Source organism: Panthera leo, chromosome C2 (genome assembly GCF_018350215.1).
Source record: "Panthera leo isolate Ple1 chromosome C2, P.leo_Ple1_pat1.1, whole genome shotgun sequence".
In the NCBI taxonomy this organism is placed as follows: Eukaryota; Metazoa; Chordata; class Mammalia; order Carnivora; family Felidae; genus Panthera; species Panthera leo.
The window spans coordinates 56783233-56797868 of NC_056687.1; positions in this window are offsets into that span (position 1 = coordinate 56783233).

The following is a 14636-nucleotide window of genomic DNA, read 5'->3' on the forward strand; positions in this document are numbered from 1 at the left end:
TTTTTGCTGGTTATACCATGCACAAAGGTATGAGGTATAAATATTTATTAAAATTTCCAACATTGCTGCTTCCAAGAGATGTGTGTGGCAGATCTGATAGCTGCACTATTCCAGGCACTGTGAAGCCCTCGTTATAACTCTGGGGACACCAAGTGTGAAATTGAGAAGAAGCAGGACTTGTGAAATTGAGAAGGGAATCGTAGGACTGGCAACAGCCATACAGCTGCATGGAGCTTCCAGAAGAAGGGGAGACAGTGAGGAATGAATCCAAAGCATGTAGCAGTTGACAGGGGCATGTGACAAGGCAGTAGAATGCCCATGCTCCATGGGAATGACACCTGTACATTTAGAAGGGTTAAAAGTGCTTAGTTTAATGCTCTGTTTTCGCCATCTTGAAATTCTTAATAATTTTTGATTAAGGAACATCACAGTTCCGTTTTACGTTGGGCCTCACAAATTATGTTGCCTGTTCTTCTAGGCAGGTCAAAGTAATCCAAGAGAAATGCAATAAAGATGCATCTGAATCCATCAAAATAACCTCAGAAATCTCTTACTACAAATACCTAGAAATGATGGAATTTCAAAAAATAAATAAAACCATAAATGCTGTTTCAGATATGGTTGAGTTTCCAAAAATCATCAAGTATTATAAACTGAGAAGAAGCAAAACTAAACAAAACAAACGAGAATCTCAAAGTCATTGAGAGGGACTCACCTTACCAGGTATTAATATTTAAAGCAAATCTATAGTAATTAAGTCAATAGAATGATCACAAGACTAGGGAAACTAATAGATCCAAAGAGAACCCTGCACACATATAAAAATTTCATATACTTCAGCATTGATCATGTAAATCTACAATGAGAAGATGGATCACTGAGAAACTGCTGTTGGAAAGTTGGTTATCCAAATTGGAAAAAGCGAACACATCTCTGCTTCACACCATACAGCAAAAAATCTATCTGGGTGGAATAAAATCCTAAGGTGATGCTGAGGAAGATATAAGAGACTATTTTTAAACCTCTGGCCAGCTTTGGATATATCTATTTTAAAAATAAATAAAACATATAAATTTTAAAACTGTCTAATTTGGTGGCATTAAAATTAAAAAATTCTTGGGATGCCTGAGTGGCTCAGTGGGGTAAGCATCCAACTCTTGATCTCAGCTCAGGTCTTGATCTCAGAGCTGTGAGTTCAAGCCCTGCATTGGGCTCCACGCTGGGCATGAAGCCTGCTTAAAAGAAAAAAAAAAATAAAAATTTCTCAAAAAATTACCTTAAAATGAAATGACAAGCTACTGACTAGGCATTTTCAGAACATATAACAACAACAAAAAAGTTGCATCTAGAACATACACACATTTCTTTCAAATAAACAATTCAGCAAACAAAACACTGAAGATTACAAATGCACATTCATAGAGTAGGAAACAAAAATACTCTAAGAGGTGTTGCTTAACCTCATTAGTAACAAGGTACCAACATAAATAAATCACAAAAACTTGAATTTTCACTTAAATTAATTTGCAGAACAATAGTACAGTATTATGATAAAGCTTAAAAATTACAACTGTTTAAAATTGTATTACTGCATAATAATTAAATAGACATATCATATATGGTAAAGGTAAAAATTTGCCTGTGAAATCTTCATCAAATCCACTGTTGGTCATTAAACAATGCTTTCGAGCACTAGCAATGTGAAGGGCACTAAGATTCTGGGAAACATACAATGATAACCCCCACCTTTTACCCTTGAGGCACATATAATCTTGTAGGAGAAAGAGAGTATGCATGCAAATCACTACATCTGAGAAAGCTTCGAAGGTCTGAAAACATGTGGATAAAATGCTATATGATCCACAACTGATTGAGTGGTCAAAGTCCTATCTTCCCCAACTCACTCATTACTAAACTTGGAAAAAAGTCTAATTTCACCAATTCCTTAAACATGTCATGCATTTAGTACTGTGGGCAGCGTGGGTTGGGTGGGAGAGAACTTGGGGGAAGTAGACAGTGGATGATGCAAGGTGGCCTGGGCAGCAACAAATATTGGTTAACTTTACTGTGCTCTAGGCTTTAGCTACACTACTTATTAATATTATGATGATGTTATATAACATATCAATAACATATTAATATTATTCTGATGATTTGTATTATAATATTAACAACAGTGTAAGTGAATATTATTATTTTTTTTATGTTGATTTGTTTATTTTGAGAGAGAACCTGCACGTGTGCGAGTGGGGGAGGGGCAGAGAGAAAGGGAGAGAGAATCCCAAGCAGGTTCCGTGTCAGGCACAGAGCCCTTTGCAAGGCTCGTTCTCACAACTGCAAGATCACCACCTGAGCTGATATCAACAGTCCGATGCTTAACCAACTCAGCTACCCAAGCACCCCAAGGTGAATCTTATTTTATCCAGTTCACTGAGAGAGAAATGAAATCTCGGTGTGGGTAAGTTACCCAAGGTCACAGGCTCAGCGAATAGCAGATCTAAGACCCAAATCCCAGGTGTAGCTGACTCTAAAGTCTGTGACCATGCCTGTAGTCACGTTGTCTTTTAAGGAATTGTATTATTTCTTATCTGGACATCTTTGATTCTAATAAAAGATGTACATTTAAAAATGTATTCTTACTTCTATTGATAATTTCTTTTTTTTTTTTTTTTAACGTTTATTTTTGAGACAGAGAGAGACAGAGCGTGAACGGGGGAGGGTCACAGAGAGAGGGAGACACAGAATCTGAAACAGGCTCCAGGCTCTGAGCTGTCAGCACAGAGCCCGATGCGGGGCTCGAACCCACGGACCGTGAGATCATGACCTGAGCCGAAGTTGGACGCTTAACCGACCGAGCCACCCAGGCGCCCCGATAATTTCTGATACATGATCTCTAAACCTTTCCTGTCTCAAATGAAGCCTCCATGTATATTCTTTAGGTTGAATCCTATGCATCACACTTAGAAGAAGATACTGTTCACAATATGTAAAATGTTTAAAAATGGAGAAACATTGTATCATGGAAAAACTACTCTTGTTTACTTTCAGCTTTTGTTCAAAAATTTCACTCCCATGGGGCGCCTGGGTGGCGCAGTCGGTTAAGCGTCCGACTTCAGCCAGGTCACGATCTCGCGGTCCGTGAGTTCGAGCCCTGCGTCGGGCTCTGGGCTGATGGCTCGGAGCCTGGAGCCTGTTTCCGATTCTGTGTCTCCCTCTCTCTCTGCCCCTCCCCCGTTCATGCTCTGTCTCTCTCTGTCCCAAAAGTGAATAAAAAACGTTGAAAAAAAAAAATATTTCACTCCCTTTGAGTGTTTTGTTGTCATTTGGAAAGACAAAAATAATTACTCTGAGTATTTTGTGGCATTCGTTAGACATTTACTTGTTTAGCAAATGTTTATTGAATGTTAACATGCTAGGTCCCATTCTAAGTGCTGTGGTTGCAGCAGCAAGCTAGAGAGAGTTTGTGCCTTCAAAGAGCTTTCACTCCACTTAAGGGAAAGAGATGGGGGGAGTCAACTTGGGAAGAATAAAACAACTTCAAATAGGGATGCTTGCTATGAAGAACAAGCAGGGAACAGAATAGTCAGAGACTGGGAAGGGCAGAGATCATGAGGAAAGTAAATTTGCAGGTCCAGATGATCTGACTAATTGAAAGAAATGTCTCTCTGATTTGGCATTTATGTGATCAGCCAAGCTGCTTGCTTTGCTCAACTCTTACTCAGGTTAATTAGTTGGGAGAGACTCTTGACAGACATACAGTTGTGAATATTTGCATTCATTTATTACTCTTATTTTCAAGAGGAAAATGAGCATTACACTTATCAGATGAAGAAAGGTTGAACAAGGTATGTTTTCATCTTTTTCAGAGGGGTGTTTTTGTCTTGCTCTAGGTTCAATACAAGTTTGGAAAGCATTTTCGTGGGTAATACAGAAAGGAAGTTTAGATCTGCCCTTGGAACCCAGATTTCTCAGCCGAAAAATCTCTGAGTCCCTTTTCTCTGAGACACAATGTGTAATTTCACCAAGGTTACTATAATTCTCATCTACCTCTTGGAGGAAATTTTTGACATCAGCTTGAAGGTGCTCTTATAAGAGACTCACTATAGAAACATTCATTTCTTTTCAGTGTGTTTAATTCCCTACTCTGACACTGGCTAGTTAAGTGACCTTGAGCAAATTGCTTTCTCTCACAAAACTTCTGATTCTCCCTGACAAATTCCCTTTTCTTCATCACTCAAACAGGTCTTGAAATCTCATCTCCCGCAGGAAGCAGTTCTAATAAATTAGAGAAGAAATGATTAATTCCATTATGTCACCTCCATTGTACTCTTTTTCTGTTTTATGTACCTACTAAATGCACTTATACCCCAACTTTATAGCTAATAAAAAGACACTTTGGTTTAATTTCATTATTTATTTAAAAACCACTGGCTTATGTTATCATCCCATCTGCTTATTTACCTATTTTGTAGGTTGTATTCTAAAGTGACTAAATTATGCTTGCATGTTCCAACCTCATTGAAAATGGACTTTACTTTCTATCTTCTAATTCTACTCAACAAAATAAGAGGAATTTTTCCAGACCCATCTAAAAATATCACATGGCAACTTGGGTGTCAGAGTTATGGCCTAAAAAAGAGATTTCTCTGAACATAGGGACTCAATATGGCTTTTATATCTGTATCCCCGGTCTTAAGCCCAATGTCCAGCACATGGTAAGTGCTAAGTAGTTTCTGGTCAAATCTGATCTAAAGATTTGAAAATAAATCTTAGCACTGCCTAAGGGACCCAGGATATTGGTCCTAGGATCTAGGGTATCCACAGAGCTCAGTCAAGGCTTTGACGAACTGGTCTCCGGAGAACTTGTAGATTGAAGGGACAGACATTCTGGGAATACAGCTTACTACCATCTCTGACATGAATTAGCTGAATGATCTTGGGAAAATCACCTACCTCTTTGACACTAGGGTGTGTGTGTGTGTGTGTGTGTGTGTGTGTGTGTGTGTATATATATATATATACATATATATATATATATATATAATTGAGTAAGGTTATCTCTAGAGTAACTTTTAGATATATTATAGGAGTCCACGATTCTATTGATAATACCTGAAACAAAACAAAACTTTTCCTAGGGACTATAAAGTCAGCAATGCTGTGGTTGCAGGTAATGGCTGGTGATTGTGGTCCTTTCAGATAGTATGATGTTATAAGGGGTATGTCTGCAAGTGTATCAAGGAAAGGACTGTTTTCTGAGCACCATGTCAGGTGCAGCAGGGGACTAACACAAGACTTCCATCAGCTACTGGCTGGAGATAATAGAAGCGTGATGCTTGGCTGGTAACTGGATCTTTTATTTGGCAAACAATGTCAAAGAAGGCTGCCCACGTAGAAAGGTACCAGGAAACACTCTTCTAGTACTGCTACTACAGCTTTAAGTGTGATCTGCCTCACACTCAAGAGCATTGTAAGAATTAATGAATGCAAAATGCTTTTGTGAAAGATACTTCCAGAACCTGGTCTATACCAGTGAAATGGGCTGATGCCAAATAACCCAAACGCCCCCTAAGCAGGGTGCCATGAGTATTAACATATGTATTACAGTGTATTAACATCAGGAGTGATTAAATTAACTATGACCTAAACATAACAATGGCTAAATCATCCTTACCAGGCAGAGCAGAAAATCACACACAGCTTTTCAGTATGGGGCAGTGAATAAGATCATCGCACCTCAGCGTCAGTGAGGCAAAGGCAGCACTAAATGAAGGCTGTTGGATTTACAAGATACCCTGGCTCCTTTCCAGGGAACACTTCCCCTGCAATTAAACATCAAGAGGGCATTCGTTGCCCCCTACTAACTCACGGCTGCAGCTTTTATTTAGCCTTATAAAGTCATATGTTGGAAAAGAGAACACCATGGTCACACGTGGAAATACGGGCAACATCCCGGCTGAATAATAAACTCTATCTTTTATTTTTACATTGCAAATCTCCAGCTTTGAGGGTCTCCCCGCTGCTAATATAAGAGTGCAGAGAGATCACAACAGAGTGGCACTGTCTTGGGCGTCCTTCTCAGGGATTACAGCATGACTTTACAGGATAGCAGCACAAATCATTACACTGGGCATTCATCAGCGGAAAGAAAACTTCTGTGAGAACCAAGACCTAGTGTATTGTGGTCCCAAGAGCTCCTTCCTGTTCAGTAGCCTCTGCTAATCTTTGTCAGGGAAAAATAATCTTTTTATTTTTGCGTTTGAATAGTAAAGAACTCCTGAGCCACTCTAAGGGTGTCAAAAGCTCGCTATGTGGTCTTTTGTGCTCTTTGGCCACTGTGTCACTCCCATGGATTCCTGTGATTTTGAATTTACCCTCACCTTTCTCTTACTTGAGCTTTCTCTCCCCCAGTCTCTGTGCTGTGAAACAAGAGCTTTGTGCAGGCAAGTGTCTATGGAAGTTGCTGCTACTTTAGTGGAAATTGTGAGAAATAATGCTGCATTTTCCTGAGGGCTTCTAAAAACAAAACAACTGGTTGGTTTAACAGTCACCTGTTCCAAGAGCTTTCTGCATGATTAGGAACACAAGCACGCTGCTTAGAATCTGGGAACTCTCCTATTTCTTTTAGAAAATGGCATAAAACAAAACAAAACATGTTTTTTTTTCATTCATGGATTTCAACTTTTCATGCATTTTAATGGAAATGGGGCCTATAGGACATAGTTATCTATGCTTATAAATTACAGTCCTTTGTTCTCACGCTGGTAAAGAACAAATTCTTAAAGGTAAAGACATTAAGCAGTTGAGTCATGAACATCAAGATGGTTCTCAGAATTACCATCTCCATTATGAAAATCTATAAATACTTCTATTTTACAATGTGACTTTTATAATACTTTTTGTTACTGTTTTTATTTTATTTCGGATGGTTTATTTTAGAAATAGCTTTTAGCAATACTGATAATTTACTGGGGATTCTATCTAGTAAGGAAAAGATCTTTGGGGAAAATGATGGTTAAAACCCTTTTATTTCAAAACATAAGTGATAAATAAAATTTCCTTGTGTTGAAAATAAATTGAAATTCTTTAGCAAATATTCATTTTACTCACACATTTCCTCCTTTCTCTCTCCAGATTCCATCCATCTAGGGCTGGTGTTATGGGTATGTGACCAGCATAGTCTGCTAAAAAAGAATTAAAGAAGGCAATTTAAATTACACCAACAGACTTTGTTTAAAACTTCAAGAAGCAGTCAAGAAAATTGCAAAATGGGGAAGAAGGCAGGAAGCTTTTAGAAGATACAGAGAACAAGGAAGTAAGTACAGTAGAACCTTGGTTTGTGAGCATAGTTTGTTATGGAAACAGGCTTGTAATCCAAAGCACTTGTATATCAAAGCGAATTTCTTCACAAGAAATAATGAAACCTCAGGTGATTCATTGCATAACCCAAAAATATTCATATAAAAACGACTACAATACGGTAACATAATACAAAACAATAAAGGAAATATAAAATAGAAAGAAAAATAAACAAATTAACCTGCACTTACCTTTGGAAACCTTCATGGCTGGTGTGAGGGAGACGAGAGAGGAGGGTTATTGTACAGGACGACTTTCACTATCACTAATGGAATCACTGCTGTCTCTTGGCTCAATGGAATCTTTTTCTGCATGGGGCCATTCATTGTATACACTCACACAGATGTTGACTACGGTACAGTATTCATAAACTCTTGTCATATACTGTATTTAAGTAACTCGCAATAAGGCAGCAGAGGAAAGGGTCTATATCTGCAGGCAGCCTGACCTAGAATGAAGCAAAGCATTCTCAAGCTTCCTCTTGTATGGAAAAGCAAAGGACTGTCCACAGGTGCTTTGAAGTATGAAAAATACACTAGTGTCAGTTGTAGGCACCTTCCAACATTGTGAAAAATCAGTGATTTCTGCCAAACACCGCAGCCTGAGACCAAGCATCCAAGCATCAGAGACAATCACCCACAATCCTTCAGTGAGAGAGAGAGAGAGAGAGAGAGAGAGAGAGAGAGAAGAACCATTGGCTCAGTTGTGATCATGTGATGTTCGGTGTCATGTACTACTCATATTGCAAGACATTGCTTCTTTAGTTAAAATTTATTAGAAATATTTGCTTATCATGTGGAACACTTGTAGAATAAGTTATTTGTGACCAAAAGTTTTACTGTATAGATCCCAGAGTTGTCTTGGCTTTTGGGGATGGCTAAGAGGATGTACTGCCATTCTGATCTAATGGAGCATTTCCAGGGACACAAAAGCTACCTAAATTTCAGTTTACTGATGTGACCCTAGTCAAGAACAGTTCCATCTTGGGTCTAGAAATTTATTTCAGTAAGTCACACAGGGTCCCAAATTAAGTGGGGCTCATGGTTGGGGTACAGTGCTTTGAAGTCTCTGTCTTGACATTGTTAATAAAGTTACCTTTGAATTTGTGTTTTATAAATACAGTCCAGTGGGGCAAAGGTGCATGTGCAGGGGGCTTGCAACCTGAGGTAAACACAGGGCATGCACTAAGAGACATCTCTTTGAAGTCACTTCCTCTTGCCTAAGTGTTGCCTGAGTAAGAAGAATATATTTCCTTCTATGATTGTTTAAATCCCTTATTTTATACTCTGGCAAGAACAAATCCATTCCTAGTCTGTTCTTTTGCTATTGGAAAGTCAAACAGTGATCCTGGCACTACTAGGGAAGAAAGGAGGCTTTGGAAGCAGCTTAAATTGAAGTGCAATAGGATGTGTGTGTGTGTGTGTGTGTGTGTGTGTGTGTGTGTGTGTAGTTTGATGTTGCGGTTATAGGTATTACCTGCCCAGCATCTCCCCAAACCTCTCAGGAGGCAGAGGTCCCAGTAATAATCCTTAACGATTATATGACAGTTGGGTAGTGAAAGTATTAGTTGTCGTAATTGTTGCTTTCTCTAACTTATCGAGGTGGTATCCTGATTGGATAAAGTAAAGATAGACCTTTCTTCAGATTCTTTTGGTGGAAATGAGTATTTCTGGGTATGAAGGTGCTGAGCATTTTAGGATGAAAAAGGGATGGAACAGCCTATCATTCCTACCTCATTCATTTCATGCTGTTTTCCCCAAAGTCATCTTCAGTCACTACACAGCAGCAATTCCTTACACGATGATTGAATTCTAAACTCAGCACACACAGGAATGGCCTACAGATTTAAGGACACCACATTTCTAATTTGATTCCTATGTGTGGCTGAATAGTCTTTAGCAAAGGGTCAGTGGAGCCTATCTTTTATCATTTTTAATAAAATCTTTGATAATTAACAACATAATGATTATAAAAAATATTCAGAGGTCTTAATACCTGTAGTATTCTTCTATATCTTCGAGGAAAGCACAAACTTCTGTCTCAGTCTACTTCAAAGATTTCCTTCTCTGGCTTTTATGCAATGAGAAGAGGTCTCCCTCCTTCTTTCCCTACCACTGTTCTACAGTAGAGAGATGACCCAGAGCTGTTAGCCCATGAGATTAAAATGGAACCAGGAGACAAAACAAGATGTTAGTATATAAAACAAATACATTTGCCCAGTGTGCCTTAGTGATAGTTGTTGTCTGTGGACAAAACCTGGGCTTCTCCCCATTTACTGTGAGTGATCAAGGAAAAGGAGACACTCCTTATCTGCTCTGGTGTGTGCCACACCCCATCACATAACACACACTGTGCTTCTTTGCCCATGATTGTTTTTTTAATTTTTTAAACATTTTTATTTGTTTATTTTGAGAGAGACAGACACAGAATGAGTGGGGAAAGGGCAGAGAGAGATGGAGAGAAAGAATCCCAAGTGGGTTCCACGCTGCCTGCGCCGAGCCTGATGCAGGGCTTGAACTCACAAAACTGGGAGATCCTGACCTGAGCCAAAATCAAGAATCCAAGACTTAACCACTTAACCAATCGAGCCATCCAAATGCCCCACCTATGATTGTAATGAGCCAGTCAATACTATAAAAATAGATAACCAATGAATTAATTTTTAAAAAATGAGATTTGAGTCATAAAAATTGTTTTCCTTTTCATGAGATCTAGATACAATTCTTCATGGATGTAGTTTCTTGATATAAAAAGAAATACTAATGAAATCCAAATGGCACAGGAAAAATCAAACTCATTTTTATGTACTATACCCATATATCATTTAACAACCTTCCATATGGAGCAATTAATTATTGTATGTATCATTGAAAGAGTTTAATAAAATAAGTCTCTTTCCCTCCCTTCCTCCCTCCCTCCCTTCCTCCCTCCCTCCCTCCCTTCCTCTCTCTCTCTTTGAACTTGTATCTATTTGCATCCATAGCCACTGTGAACCATGCACACTGAAAGTGCACACAGCCACTTAGAATGCCACATACTCAAGTTTGGGCTGCAATAATTTCTGTTTATTCTGCTCTAAGGTCTTTTGCCATTTTTTTCTGTGTACTTGTTAATAGTTTTTGGACCCGTGTAGGACATGCCAGTAAAGGTAATCTACTTCTGAAAACAAACAAAGGGAAAGTACCATGCAAGCTCAAGGCTCAAAGCAACTTCAAGGTGAAGGTCAGGGAAACATAGGGTAAAGAAGAGGGGGCAGATAAAAACTGACATCATAAATGACATCCTAATGATCCCTGTGGCAGAGAAGGACTGACCCAGGTCTGGGAAGCCGGAACTGGAAAAAACTAAGGCCTGAGGTCAATCAAGCCTTTAAGGGGTAAGAGAACCACAGTTACTGTCACTCTAAAATTCAAGAATGCAAATCTTTAAGAATTTTGCACTAAAAAAATCTGTCTTTTGCTCATCTAAGTAGTATGTTTCTGCAATAGTCTGGTTGGGCTACCATAACAAAATACCATAGACTGGGTGACTGAAACAATGAAGTTTATTTTCTTACCATCTGGAGGCTGTAAGTCAGACATCAGGATCCCATCCTATCTAGATTCTGAAGAGAGCTGTCTTCCTGACTCACAGACAGACTCCTTCTCACTGTGTTCTCATGCCATACGGTGAGTGAGCTCTTTGGTGTCTTTTATTAGGGCACTGTTCCTATCTGGGACCCACCCGTGTGAACTTACTTAACCAGGATCACTTTTTACTCCAAATATAGTCTCGTTGGGAGGTAAAGTTTCAATACATGAATTTGGGGGAAGGAGAATCATAATTCAGCCCACAGAAATTCCCTTTCTAGAAAGTTTTTCTATGCGCTTCAACTATATATACATATACATATACATACATATACACATACGTATACATATATGTATATATATGTATATGTATATATATATATGTGTATATACACATATATATATATATATATATATATATATATATATGCAGCTGTACTGGCAGAATCATTACTGGCCTGTCAAAAATACAGTAAGTAGAAACAAAATCCAAACTGACCTTCCTTATCTATACAGCCAGAATGTCCAAAAAACGAGTCCTTTTCACACTTCATTACCCTGAAACCACTTCTCCCCTGACTTCTATCCTTTAAGGTCCCTTGTGATTATATTGGACCCACCCAGATAACTGAGGAAGATCTCCCAATTTAAAGTCCCCTGATTAGAAATGTTTATTTCATCTGCAACCTTCACTCCCCCTTGCAATGTAACATAACATCTAAATGGGTACCAATGATGAGAATGCAGACATCTTTGGGGAACCATTCTTTTTTTTCTGCCTATCACAATACTCATATAATTATATTAGAAGACATAATTTCTTGTACCTGTAATCTAATAAGGTAAAGGATAAGTAAATCAAATCACTAAGTTTGGAACCTGGATTTGACCTAAATACTACCATGCTCCTGGGAATTTTAATTTCTGGCTTCCTAAAAATTAGCCTTCTAAAATTGGATAATACTCAAATTACATTATGGATACAAATTAAAGTGAATTTCATCAACGACACACAATTCAATTGTCCTCCAATTTTCTTTAGCATTCAATCAGCTGACACTTGCAAATTTTCAAACAGTTTAAGAAAGAGGAACACCATAAACTTTGGGGCAGGAAATATACTGAATTTAAAATTAAGAATCAGTATATTCCAATTTCAAATAGAAAAATTTTAGGAGAGGAATATGAACAGAAAAGCCTACATTTAATAATGGATTTGGAATATAAATTGTTTTTACTACTGTAATTGCACAATATGAGTTTTACAAATAATTGATATTCATTTCAGTTACATTTTGTACTAAAAGAATATTTTAAAAATGCTATAATTTTACTTTCCTCATCTTGGGAAATGCCTAAATATAAGTTACTTGAAATAATAGTACATTCATTTTTCATATACTGTACAAACATATATCTTTAATTTAACTGAGTGCTTACTGTTTGCAACATTTGGAAGGATACAAAATTTTGTAGGATATAAACACTTAGAATTTATATATATAAGAAATTATATAAAATATTACTTTTATATCACTTTATGTTTTATTTTAATGATATTAATATAAAATAGAATATTTTTCCCACTTTTTATTTTTAACATTGAAACTGCTATTATGAATCAGTATAGTCCAGTGAATTGCTCTATAGTCTTTGTGAGAGAAGGTAACGGGTACGGAAAGAAATCTCTGTTTTTGCTTCAATTATTTTAGTTGAATGAACATAGCTGATTTATCCCTTTAGTTTCTATGTACACATGCTCACAGTGATCAAAAGTCAAACTAAAATATTAGAGCATTGAGTCAGTACATGTTTGCTTCACACACACACACACACACACACACGCACACACCACACACACATACACATACACACACACACACACACACACACACACACACACTCGTACAACTTGTTATTTTGATGGTTCGTGTTTTAAAAGAACCTGGAGAATAAAGCCATGTTGTGCAAATATTTCATATTTTCTCCTGGCATACAAATGCTAAATAAATACTTGCTAAATGAATGAGCAAATAGTTCTCCTCAATGAATGTATTCAACATATGAAAGTCATTAAGGTTGCAAAGAGGGGTACCTGGGTGGCTCAGTCAGTTGGGTGTGGGACTTTGGCTCAGGTCATGATCTCACAGTTCATGGGTTCAAGCCCCTCATCTGGCTCTGTGCTGACAGCTCAGAGCCTGGACCCTGCTTTGGATTGTGTCTCCCTCTCTCTCTGCCTCTCCCCAAGTTGTGTTCTCTTTCTTTGTCTCCAAAATAAATAAACATTTTAAAAAAGTTGCAAAGAAGAGACCGCTTCAGATAACACCCCAGTCACCCATTATTGGAATTTATTGAAAAGGTGCATGGGAGTTGAGGATTAGAAAATACTTCATCTTTTCACTATATGAGCACTCTGGGTCCTCCTGCTTCTAACTCTGAATATAGGAAAGCCTCCATGGAGTGCTAGGCCATTATCTCAGAACCATGTAAAATATGTCCTGATTTTTCTTATCTACAGTTTTTCTTTTTAGTCCTATTTATCCTGGAACATTTTAATACTCAAAATTAGTTTCGTGACTCTCATAGCCCCATCATACAGTGGTAGTAGTTATCAACTGTTGCCAGTCTTTTTTTTTTTTTTTTCCATTTCTGTTTTAACGCTACTGGCCTTTACTACACTGGGTTATTTTGAAACAAATCCCAGCTATCGTGTCATTTCATCTAAACATAGTTATAGGTGTGTCATATTTTTAAGTTGACAAAATGGATGTGACTTTTTGAGAGTACCTGACTAGATAGATATTTTTATTGTTTTCTATTGGGTTGCCTTTTATTACTGATTTATAGGAATGCATTATGTATTCTCCATATGAGTCCTTTGCTTTTATGTGTTTGTGTGTATGTTTAAACAGTATCTTTTCCCATGCTGAATTTGCCTTTGGGTTTCTTTATGGTGTATTTTGATAAATAGAATTTCTCATTTTTGTTGTAGTCAATCTCATCCATTCTTGTCCTTTATATAGTCAATAATTTTTCTGTCCAGTGGAAGAAAGTGTTGCCTATACCAAAGTCACAGATAACGTTACTGTATGTTTCTGTGGTCTGAATGTTTTTGTCCTCCCAAATTCATGTGTCTATATCCTGATGCCCAATATGATGGCATTAGAAGCTGGGGCCTTTAGAGATGCTTAGGTCACGAGAGCAGAGCACTAGTAAATGGATTAGCGCTCTTATGAAAGAGACCCCACAGCGCTCCCCAATCCCTTCTACTATGTGAGAGCACAGTGAGAAGTGCAACTTGGAAGAGGGCCATTACCAAAATCCGACTAGTCTGGCATCCTGATCTTGGACCTCCAAACTCTAGAACTGTGAGAAGTAAATTTCTATTGTCTATAAGCCACCCGATCTGGGATATTTTGTTATAGCAGCCCAACAGACTGAGACATACATTGTCTTCTAAAAACTTTATTTTTCAACTTTCCCATTTGTCTTCAATCTAACTGTAATTTATTTTTGCCTAACATGAGAGGTGGGGGCAGGGTAAGGTTCACTTTTTTTATATGGGCATTGAAGCATCCATCTATTGAAAGTAATATCCTTCTTCACAAGGCAGTGATAACTTTGTCATTTACTAGGAGACTGTATGTATGTATATAGGTCTGTATCAATACTAGAGTATTTTAATTACTGAAGCTTTATATCTAATAG